General features: G+C 35.3%; 1 long non-coding RNA gene across 1 annotated transcript; it reads right to left on the bottom strand.

The window, feature by feature from the left end:
* Nucleotides 1-3,038: 3,038 nt before the first annotated feature.
* On the bottom strand, nucleotides 3,039-4,725 carry LOC120083690 (uncharacterized). The gene is made up of 3 exons (XR_005483498.2): nucleotides 4,235-4,725; nucleotides 3,929-4,057; nucleotides 3,039-3,156 (listed from the first exon to the last, which is right to left on the bottom strand). It is a non-coding gene; the product is annotated as an uncharacterized LOC120083690 (long non-coding RNA).
* Between the last annotated feature and the right edge of the window lie 7,841 nt (nucleotides 4,726-12,566).

Raw genomic sequence — 12,566 nt, 5'->3', positions numbered from 1 at the left:
CTGGACGGATTGAATTTCAAGGAAAAATTCTAAAAAAAAGGTAATAATTGTAAGATCCACTTTGATGTCTTCTAGTATTTGGGTTGTTTATTTTGAAATATTTTGGTTGAAGGAGGAAGTTTGAAGATAGTTGTGAAAAAAAAAAAAAAAAGGTTTGAAGATAATTGTGAAAAAAAAAGGTTTGAACTGGACAAAAACAAGGAATTTTATAATTTTAAGGGTAAAAGCATCTTTCCATACTTTAATAAAAAGAGTTTTGGTAATTGGAGTGAACAATTGAATGGTTAAAATATGTATGCATATAAGAATAATAATAATAATAACAATAAGAAAACCCAAAATAAAATAGGAAGAAAAAATTAATATAAAAAATGGAGCAATTTGTTTTAAAGATAGGTGTCCATGTTTTCTTCTCCTCAAGTATGAGGTGGATTTAAATTTAAGTTGGAGATGACACTTAAAAGCTTATTTTTTAAGGAGGGTTTGATCAAATAAATACAATTGATTTTTGGTGAGAAGAGAATAGAAAACTTGGAAAACAAAAGGAGAAAAAAGAGCCCCGAAGAAGAATAAGAGGATAGAATTAATTGAATTTGGTGAGTTTTTCTCTCTCTCTCTCTCTCTCTCTACAAAGTAAATTGAAGTGATGTTTTAAGCAAGGTTTTATGCTTTAAATTATTTTAGAGAAAAATATATTTCATGTGAAATTTTGGATTTGTTAAATGTTTATTAAGAAAAATGATGGTTTAGAATGATTTACAAATTATGTGAAAGCAAGATTTTTCAAAAATGACAAGTTCTATGTTTTAAGCTTAATGTGGTTTTCAAACCACTAGATGATCATACCCATGGTGATTTCCCACTACACTCACATGAATGTGTTTCCATAGTGTAGTCATGATATACATGTGATCTTTGGGACCTACTTTGGTATACACATAGGCTTTGTGCTATGTGTTGAGGTGTTTTGCCTTTTGGGGGTTGCTTTACATGCACGTGTGACCATGTTTTCTATGCTATTTACCTTGAGATAGTTTGGTTTTATGTCTTAAAACTTGTGGTTTATTAAACAATAAACTTATTCTTAAATTCAATAAAGTAATTACTATAGTTTGATTCAATAAAATTGTTATTGAATTTATGAACTGCTTATTTCTTTAGAAATAAATCCAATAAACTAAAATATCTATGATTATTATATGAGTACTTGAACTTTATGGGGAGACATAAAAGTGAATCTGGTTCGAGTAAATAGTCAAAATGATCTATAGTATACGAATAAGGTTGAGTGCCTATTCTGGTAACACTATTGGATACAACCCACTCTGTAGTTGTTACAATTTGTTGTAAAGTGCTACAAACGAAGTAATCCTCATTCATTCATGTATTGACATGAAGAATGGGAGAGGGATCCTGTGCGATGAGTTTGTATAAGATTGGACAAAGAATTAATTCACTCTTACTTTATAATGTTTTTTTACTGTTTAAGACTGCCTATTTCAAAGCGATGACCTAGATAACTTGACCTTAATCCTGAGCTAACTATGAACTCCTGTTTATTCGAGATTATCCTTAGATTTGCATGGGGTGAGGGTTAGCTCAATAGCGCCGGTTCAATAAGCCTCTCATTTCAAGGGTAAGACCGGGTAGATAGCTGGGGACATAGGGTGCAAGACGAAATTCACTCCTACTAGCTTTTAGGGATAGTAGAGAGGTTGTTCACTTAAGTGCTGATTTCGGGCCTTGAACTAATGGCCCCACCCTCTCATTGACTCGAGAGGACTTGGTGTGATGATCGGATCACAAACTAATTGTTCATTAGAGGATCAGTAGAACTTAAGGAACAAGAGGTAATCTTGGGGGTGAAATAACCTTTTGACCTAGGTGTTATTACGAACAACCTGAGGTTAGCTTACTAATTATGGTTATATTGAGTGGATACAATATATCTACAATGAGGAAAGTGCAACTACTGGGCTTTAGTGAAGTGACCAAGAAGTTAACGAATGGAAGTTAATTCGGTGTAAATAGTTTAGCCAATTAAACTCATATCGTTAGAGCCCATAATCTGTAGGTCCATTAGGTCTCCCTACTAGATCACAAATGGATTAGCCTTAGAATAGCGTGATAAATTGATTTGAAACGTTCAAATTCTAATTAAGGGAATTAGTACTTATATGTGATACAATTACACATCTAATTTTGGAATTAAACATAGTTGATTAATATATAAATATGATTTAAATATTAATTTCATGAATAAGGATTAACGGTGATGGATTTGATAACAAATTAATTTAATATTTGATATTAAATTAATAGAAACAATTAAATTTTTTTAATTATTAATTTTATTAGAAAAACTAATTATTGAATTAATTTTTGTAAAATGAATAAAATTTCAATTTTAATTCATGAATTAAAATTGAAAATTTATTTTGATTTTGAAATTGAAATTCAAAATTCAAAATGGAAAAAATTAGAAATTTAGAAAAACCCACACTCAACTTCAAAGCACCTTAATCACCATATACCACTAATTCCATAAAGTCGGTGGTGTCTTCATAGGATGAAGACTTCAAAGCATGGGTTGATGGTTTAAAGTACAAAAGGGATTGAGCTGAAAAGGACATGCAATTTTGTTGAATTGTTGAGATTTTTAAAATTTGAAGAAGTTGTTCATCAACAAGCTGAAAAATAAAAAAATAAAAAATCTCTCCTCCAATTTCCCTAAGTTCAAGGTTGTTTTGAGTACCACCACTCAATTTAAGGCTCCCAGAGAATAGTAGGAAATGTAACGACCCGACCCCCTAGGACCTAGGTAAGGCCGTTACTAAAATAAATGCATGCAAAGAATTTAAAACGATGCTCAGTCATTTGAAATAAATGCTAATTAAAAACAAGAGAAGTTCAAAAGACACTTATTAAATGCAATTGTTAAAAACAATAATAGGGTACCTATAAATCATAAAGGTTAATAAATACATATGAAAACAATTCTTAATAATAAGTTTCAAATATCAAAACTAAACATTAAGGGAAACATGAAAAGAACTCTAAATCTCATAATGCGGAAGTGTAAAAAAAAAAAAAAATAGTCCCAGTGGCTCGATCATGAATTCTGCTATGCCATCGCCGGTACATCTCTACCCTTACCTGAAACATCAACATAAGAAAGAATGAGTATAAAATACTCAGTAAGTAACCCCACCACTGGGGTCAGGCTAGGCATTTATATTCTCTAGATACCCACATATGGCACATAAATACATGTAACATATAAGAGACTAAGTCCTATCTTATTGTAGTTAAGTATGCCCACAAAACTGGTGAATCCCGAAGGAAACACAAAACTGGTGAATTCCCGAAGGAAACACAAATTGGTGAATCTCGAAGGAAACACAAAACTTGTGAATTCCGAGGGAAACACAAACTGCTGAATCCCAAAAGAAATACAAACCGGTGAATCCCAAAGGAAACACAAACTGGTGAATCCCGAAGGAAACACAAACTGGTGAGCATCTAACTAATCAATGAGGATATTCACACGGTTTTAACGTGCTAAGATTCAACATTGTACGGTTCTAAAGCATACATAAAAATCCTTAATACTATGGCTGCATCACATGCCCATAATTCTTAACAACATATTATACATCATCCATGTATAACTTATATCATAAATCCACAACATACAAGTATGTCTCAACGCCAGCAGATCAGACATCGACATATGAAAACACATACTATCACATACTAACGATCAAGTACTTAGGTGTGTATGTAAACAAATCAGAATTTCTGCCAGAACATACTTTGATTCAAGTCATACTGTCAATCAACATGCTAACATTTACCATAACATACACTTATCATGCTAGCAACTAGAGCCTGGCCCATGGGCAGTTCTAGTGATAAGATTACTTACTTCAAAAATTGGTCGCAAATTCTAGTCCACACAACTAATCTTCTCACGGCCTTTGGAAGGCTTGAATCAACCCAAAAATGTGGCTTGGTTTCAAAGGTAGTCCCACCACTCCCAAGCAAAAGTTCCAATCTAAACAAATTCAATGATAATAGTTAGGGTCTATATTCCAACAATCTCAAATAGTTCAATAATCTTAGACCAAATATGTGTTCTTTGAATCCAATGACAACCTCACTAACACACAAAGGGTCAACATAAAACCAAACAGCAAGGGGGGAGGGGGTCTGTCCAAGCCTTGAAACTTACCAAAAATCTCCGCAAAAGAAACTTCAACAGTCGATGGACAGCGCACGAAATTTCCTTCAAACTCCAATCCTAGCATCCAACCAAAAAATCAAGTAAATGACACTACAATTAACCGATACGTTAAACAACTTACCCAACCACAGAACCAGTAGCAATCGAAGGTAGCAGGAGATGGGCAGTCCCTTAGATGAAGAAGGTCGTTGGCCCAATCGAAGAACGACATGGGCAGACAGTTGGGGGAGTGAACCGGCAGCGAAGGCGTGACGGCTGGGTTGGGTCGTCGTTCGGCTTCGGTCCTTGGTGGACGGAGCGGCGGTCAGGGCGAGATCGGCACGATGGGCGGTGGTCAAAAGCTAGAGCGGCAGGGGCGCGGCGAGTCTAGCTCGTGCGGCGAAGGGAGGCAGTGAGGGAGGCATGGCGGTCGGGAGGTAGCGAGGGAGGCGCGACTCGTTGAAGGCAGTAGGAAGAATTCTGGGGAAGGGAAGCCGTGCGTGAGGAGGAAGATGGGGTTTTCTTTCTTTTTTTTTTAAATAATAATAATAATAATAATAAAGGAAAATAGTATAATTCTAATTAAATCATTTCCTTATCCCACTTCATACTATTTAATTCTTTTCCTTTTCTAAAGAAAATTAATATCTGCCATTAATTTTCAACTTGAATTTCAAAATTGAATAATTTTGAATAATTTTCACGCCAACACTTAAATTCTCGCACTTATACTTCAAATCCAAAATTCCAAACATGCCCAACTAAGGAAAAAATTATTGAATTTTCAACTAATAAAGTTACTGAAAATTACCTTATTATTAAATTTAAAAAAAAATGTTGGATGTTACATTCTTCCCCCCTCAAAGAACTTTCATCCTCAAAAGTTCATCCTTGAAAAAGCTCTGGGTATTGGGCCTTCATCTCAACCTCTCACTCCCAGGTGGCTTCCCTGAATTAGTGGTTTTGCCATAGAACTTTCATAAAAGAAATTTTCCGACGACGCAATGTCCTTACTTCTCTGGCGAGGATCTCTATGGGCTTCTCCTCGTAGCTCAAGTTGTCATTCAATTGTAAGGGCTTGTAGTCAACTACATGAGACGGGTCTGTCACATACTTCCTTAGTATCGAAAAATGGAAGACATTCTGAACTGAAGAAAGTGATGGAGGCAATACTAATCTGTAAACTACGGGGCCAATTTACTCCAAGACCTCGAAAGGCCCAATAAACCTTAGACTCAGCTTCCCTTTCCTACAAAACCTCATAATACCTTTCATGGGTGCAACTTTTAAGAACACTTTCACACCAGTCTTAAATTCTAAGTCCTTACGTCTTACATCAGCATAACTTTTCTGTCTGCTCTGAGATGGTTGCATACGAGCCCTGATCTTCTGTAATGCCTCATTCGTGGTCTGCACCAATTCAGGTCCTAACAACTTCCTCTCACCAACCTCACCCTGGCATACTAGAGACTTGTAACTCTTTCCATATAGGGCCTCAAATGACAATGTGCCAGTGGCAGGCTGATAGCTATTATTATATGTGAATTCCATTAAATGCAGGTGAGAGTCCCAACTCCTTGAAAACTCTAGTGCACGAGCGCACAACATATTCTTCAATGCCTGGTTCAAACGTTCTTTCTGACCATCAGTCTGTGGGTGAAAAGTTGTATTAAAATCCAATCGAGTACCCAATGCTAACTGGAGACTCTTCCAAAATCTAGATGTAAAACGAGAGTCACTGTTTGACATAGTTGAATTTAGTATAAAAAAAAGGCGTGACAACCTCTTCCATACATAACTATGAAACTTAAGATGCTGAAAACCAACAATATTTTAATACGTTCAAGCTAAGAACTATGAAAACTATCATAAGCTTAAGAAAGTCCACGAAAAACATATATCTGAGCTTACCATTCTGTCACAGAGAAAACTTCATAGGTGTAGTGGAGAAAGTGGTCATACGATATAATGTGTCATCTGAAGATACGTACCAGAACAAATCTGGTCAACTGCTTCTACTCTAGGAGCGCTGACTGTGATGTCTTTCTTAGGGTCTACATGTCCAAGAATAACTCTATCTAATTAAGTCTCACATTCATGAGAAACCCATCATAAGGCTCTATACTGTCATGGGCTATACAACTTGCTTGAGCCAATCCTCATATTATTCTTTAGCTTTAAAACAATCACATATCATTACTTAGACCCTGTTGTGGATGAGTCTAAAATTCCCTCTGAAAATGAGGTTTTTAAGTCCCTGGATGGTAAAGCGCCAGTCAATTGATAACACATTTTCATAACCTCGTAATAACCATAATTGATCCTTGAAGTCATTTTTTTTTTTTTTTACAATAAAACCTTCTTGATTCATAAGTCATGGCTTGATTTACTCGTACTCCCTAGAGCTAGTTAACTCATTGCCTATGTAAGAGAAAACATATTATCCTGTACCGCTCCCAACCCACCAATAGCAACTTCTTGTTATCAACTCAACTATGTTACAAGTCTATCCCTTATGTCAATGGTGATATTGGAAGATCCAACTTACTTACTTTTGTGCATCTACCACTTTTGTCTACCTCGAGCTAGATTAAGTTCCTTTTTCAATCAAATTGATGGTCTTGCTAGTTCATGTTTCCAACACTTGCACACAAAGTCAAAATCCCTTAAATCTCACTAATGCCCTCAATGTTTTACATCTTAACTAATGAAGCCTCAACATACCATATCAATAGTTCTCGAACATCTACTGTTACTAGTAACTCCATTTTAACTTATCCCTTCTCAACCTTCTATTTCGGTAACAGATTCTTGTGTTACAACAAAGTTCCATACCAATCACCTACATAAGCTAGCTTTCCATCTAGCACATATTGTCCTAAAGTTCCATATGATAATGAGGTATTCTTCTTTTACACCAAAACCAATACCTTGTAACCCCCCTCTTATAAAGCCTTCAAATCATACTTAACTAGGTGATTCGAACACATTAAAATTCTCTCTTTCCAAGAGAGTAAACTTTCTTGGATACTTTCCTCTCATTCACACTTATCTCTCACTAAGAATTTCCATCTTGTAGAATTCTTCTCTGCCAATTTGCGTACTTTTAAACTCCAAAAGACTTTTGTTTCTTCAAAGTTGCCTAACTTGGATCTTCTCACCACAATAAGGCTCTGGTTTTCGTCTAGGTATACTAGAATAATCCTTCAACCTAAACAAATAACACCTTACTTTATCCCCTTTAAGTCCAAGGTCATGTCCAACTATTTTAGCTTCCTTTAATGACATCAACTTAGCTAAATATTCCAAAATAATTCTTCATATCATCACATATACTTTATCTACTCCATCAAGTCGTAGTATTATCCAAGTGATTATGACTTATGAATCCTTTCTAAATTTCTTCTCAAAATATTGGATTTTTTTTTTTAATATCTTAAAACCTTTAATAAATCCATCGTCTCTTCTTCTTGTCTTTCATATCCTTAAAACAAATTTTTTTTTACCTTATTTTCGAGAATGTTCCATGTGAAGAAATTTATTTATAATGTCTCCAACTGCACCACAAAGCATAATACTAGTCCTTAATGAATTCATGTCATGACAATTTTATCCCAGGGCTTAAACATATACATACATTTATTTCTAAACTGTCATAACTCTACATAGTTTCACCAACCTTTAAGATCTCTGAACTGAGATATACATATTTGTTCGTTTCTAACATAATTTTCATGAGATAAACTAGTGCCAAGTGACCTCATAATTTATTTTATTTTATTTTCCTCCTTTTATAGTGTCGTACCTTATAATCCTCTTATAGTAACTTCTAACGGGTTATTGTCCTAACATTAGAACATAACTAGTACATTTAAGCTAAACAAATACTTTAATGCACCACTATCATAAAACTTGTAATTGATAGGACATACCTGGCGATGACGAGGAATCCATTCATGGGCCATAGGGACAATCTAGACTTACATAGTAAGTCAGTCTACAGAACCCAAAACATGGGCTCTGATACCAACTGTAATGACCCGACCCCCTAGAACCTAGGTAAGGACGTTACTAAAATAAATGCATGCAAAGAATTTAAAACGACGCTCAGTCATTTGAAATAAATGCTAATTAAAAACAAGAGAAGTTCAAAAGACACTTATTAAATGCAATTGTTAAAAACAATAATAGGGTACCCATAAATCATAAAGGTTAATAAATACATATGAAAACAATTCTTAATAATAAGTTTCAAACATCAAAACTAAACATTAAGGGAAACATGAAAAGAACTCTAAATCTCATGATGCGGAAGCGTAAAAAAAAAAAAAACTAGTCCCAGTGGCTCGATCATGAATTCCGCTATGCCAACGCCGGTACATCTCTACCCTTACCTGAAACATCAACATAAGAAAGAATGAGTATAAAATACTCAGTAAGTAACCCCACCACTACGGTCAGGCCAGGCATCTTTGTCCTCTAGATACCCACATATGGCACATAAATACATGTAACATATAAGAGACTGAGTCCTATCCTAGTGTAGTTAAGTATGCCCACAAAACTGGTGAATCCCGAAAGAAACACAAAACTGGTGAATTCCCAAAGGAAACACAAACTGGTGAATCCCGAAGGAAACACAAACTGGTTAATCCCGAAGCAAACAAAAACTGGTGAATCCCGAAGGAAACACAAACTGGTGAGCATCTAACTAATCAATGATCATATTTACACGGTCTTAACATGCTAAGATTCAACATTGTACGGTTCTAAAGCATACATAAAAATCCTTAATACCATGGCTGCATCACATACCCATAATTCTTAACAACATATTATACATCATCCATGTATAACTTATATCATAAATCCACAACATACAAGTATGCCTCAACGCCAACAGATCAGACATCGACATATGAAAACACATACTATCACATACTAACGATCAAGAACTTAGGTGTGTATGTAAACAAATCAGAATTTCTGCCAGAACATACTTTGATTCAAGTCATACTGTCAATCAACATGCTAACATTTACCATAACATACACTTATCATGCTAGCAACTAGAGCCTGGCCTATGGGCAGTTCTAGTGATAAGATTACTTACTTCAAAAATTGGTCGCAAATTCTAGTCCACACAACTAATCTTCTCACGGCCTTTGGAAGGATTGAATCAACCCAAAAATGTTGCTTAGTTCCAAAGGTAGTCCCACCACTCCCAAGCAAAAGTTCCAATCTAAACAAATTCAATGATAATAGTTAGGGTCTATATTCCAACAATCTCAAATAGTTCAATAATCTTAGACCAAATATGTGTTCTTTGAATCCAACGACAACCTTACTAACACACAAAGGTTCAACATCAAACCAAACAGCAAGGGGGGAGGGGGTCTCTCCAAGCCTTGAAACTTACCAAAAATCTCTGCAAAAGAAACTTCAACAGTCACTGGACAACGCACAAAATTTCCTTCAAACTCCAATCCTAGCATCCAACCAAAAAATCAAGTAGATGACCCTACAATTAACTGATACATTAAATAACTTACCCAACCATAGAACCAGTAGCGATCGAAGGTAGCAGGGGTTGGGAAGTCCCTTAGATGAAGAAGGTCGTTGGCCCAATCGAAGAATGGCATGGGCAGATAGTTAGAGGATCGAACCAGCGGCGAAGGCGCGACGGCTGGGTTGGGTCGTCGTTCGGCTTTGGCCCTTGGTGGATGATGAGTAGTATGACTATATTTCTCTGCTATGTATGTCAAGTTTCTCCGTATATAGTATGACCACATTGACGTTCGGGTACAAGTTTAGTGATGATTTTTTACAACTTAATGTTTATGCTTGCAAGTTAATGTTTATGGTCTTATCTACGTAATAAATCTCACAAGTTTCAAGTGAATGTTTATGATCTTATCTACGTAATAAATCTCACAAGTTTTGTATTGCTTATTTTCTATATCAACTTACAGAACTTTGATTTTCATTTATTATAACGATAGTTTTCTCAAATTATTTTCCTATAAAATTATACCACTCATTGGGAATTTTTAGCTCAACCTTTTCAAAATGTTTTCCTCTACCAGGTTGCTCTTGAGTTCTAATAGAGATTTGTGGATAGGAAGCTGCCACCCTACTCATCAGTTTATTATGACAATGAGTCAAGCATGCAGGTTTTGTGTTAGTAATATATTTTATTAAAGTTAGGTTTCAAGTTCAAGGAAAGTTTGGTGGTAGACTCCATTGCATGCTCGGGGTCTACTATCGCTGCAGCCCGTCTTGGGTTTGGGTAGGATAATCTAGGATGGGGTATGACAATGTAGCTGCTTGTGAAGCCGCTAAAGGAGCTATATGACTCATAAAGTTTATGACAAACTTGGAAGATGTTCTGAATATGTCAATGTCCATCACCCTTTATTGTGATAAATGTGGTGCTATAACAAACTCCAAATAGCCTCGAAGGTACAAACAAGGGAAGCATATCAATCGCAAGTATCATCTCATGAGGGAGACTGGGTAATGGGGAGATGTGATTGTTACGAAGATCGCTTCAGAGCAATATTGTTGACCCATTTACGAAGGCTTTCACGGTTAAAGTATTTGAGGGTCACCTATAGAGTCGGGTCTACGGGATATACATCATTTTGTCTAGGGAAAGTAGGAGTATTATGAGGTATAGAGTATGCCCTAGTTTATTATGTTGTGTACTTTATATTATTTTATATTTTGTACTGTACACCCCGTTCACTTTAGGAAAAATTCAAATTGTTGGATTTAGTGTCATAAATCGCATGGATCTCAAAGTTTATTATTTGTAAATACAAATTATTTATTTAATAAACAAGAAGTATTTTATTTGATATTTAAATTACATTGATTTAATCCAATAAATTAAGATCTAAGGTTATTTAATGTAGGTTGAATGGTAGACATACAAGCAAATTGTGTTTAAGTAATAACCTAAAATGTCTGCAGTATATGGATAAGGTTGGGTGCCTTATCCTGGTGACACTATGGATATGAACCACTTTGTAAATGTTACAAGAGTTGTTAGAGTTACAAACGATATGATCTATATCCTTCATGAGAAGACATGTGAGTGGGAGTATTCTGTAAAAAGAGTTTGTATTAGATCGGACCATGAATGATTAATTTCTCTTTATAACATTGTTACTTGAAGAGATTAACATTTCACCAGGATGACCATAGGTGACTTGACTTTAATCTTGAGTGAGTTATGAACTCCTACCTGTGAGGGCAATCATTTCATTCGTATGGCTGAGAGTGACTAGTTTTTCTTACTCAATAAGCCTACCATTTTGGGGATTTGCCCGAGTATGGAGCTAGGAATAAAGCTATGCAAGATGGAATTCGCTCATTCTCGCCTTTAGGAAATGTAGATTAAATTCTCCCTTAATAGCGATCCTGGGTCTTAAACAATGAGACCTCACCTTCTCATTGGCCTGAAAGAAGTTCGTTTATATTTGGACTATAAATTGTTTGTTTATTAGAGGAAGTAATGGTACTTAAGGAGTTAGATCTAACTACATGGGTAAAATGGTAATTTGACCCAATTGTATGAAGGAAATTTAAATAGAGATCATTTGAGTAGTAGAAGTGGATTTTTTCAAATCCCATTCAGAATAAACACAAACAATTACAATCTTAAATGGAAACGAATAGATTATGCATAATTAGAAATTACAACATGCTACAAGAAGATACAAGGGATAGAGTATGTGTACCTTTGAAGAACTTTATTTCTAATATCCCTCGATCATTCAAACAAGTCATTTTTTTAGCACGAACACGAATACAACGAACAAAACAGCCAACAACACGAACAACTAGGTGCACTTCGAACCCAATCGAGTCCAACTTGATTTTCGACTAGAATTAGAACACCATCGCAATGGTTATCTTGGTATTCTCGGTGTGAAAATCAAGGAGTTGTGGGCTCTATATGATCTTGGATTGAGGAAGATAGGAGGTGGACGATCTAGTAGATGATCGAGTAAGTGGGAGATGAAAACTGTCTATCACATAGACGATATACTCGATCGTTTAGAAGATGAAGCCTATCATATACACTTTGCTACTCGATCGTGTAGCAACGATCAAACGAGTAACTATTGTATAGTCAACTCGTAGCCCAATCATGTATGCTCTCATCACTATCACTTAGTAAAAACACTTTTTACTTAATAGTCTTTTTCATGAGATTTTTCGAATGAATCAACTCTTAATTTTTTAAAACAATTTTCCTTTTTATCTCACGACTACCATAAAACTTCCAATAACCTCCCACTCAGTTCAATTATTAGAGAAAAAGAATTAATCA

The sequence above is a fragment of the Benincasa hispida genome, chromosome 8, assembly GCF_027475165.1.
Source record: "Benincasa hispida cultivar pf3 chromosome 8, pf3_genome.v1.1, whole genome shotgun sequence".
In the NCBI taxonomy this organism is placed as follows: Eukaryota; Viridiplantae; Streptophyta; class Magnoliopsida; order Cucurbitales; family Cucurbitaceae; genus Benincasa; species Benincasa hispida.
The sequence above is the reverse complement of the archived record's forward strand: the minus strand, read 5'-3'. Positions and strand labels throughout refer to the sequence as shown.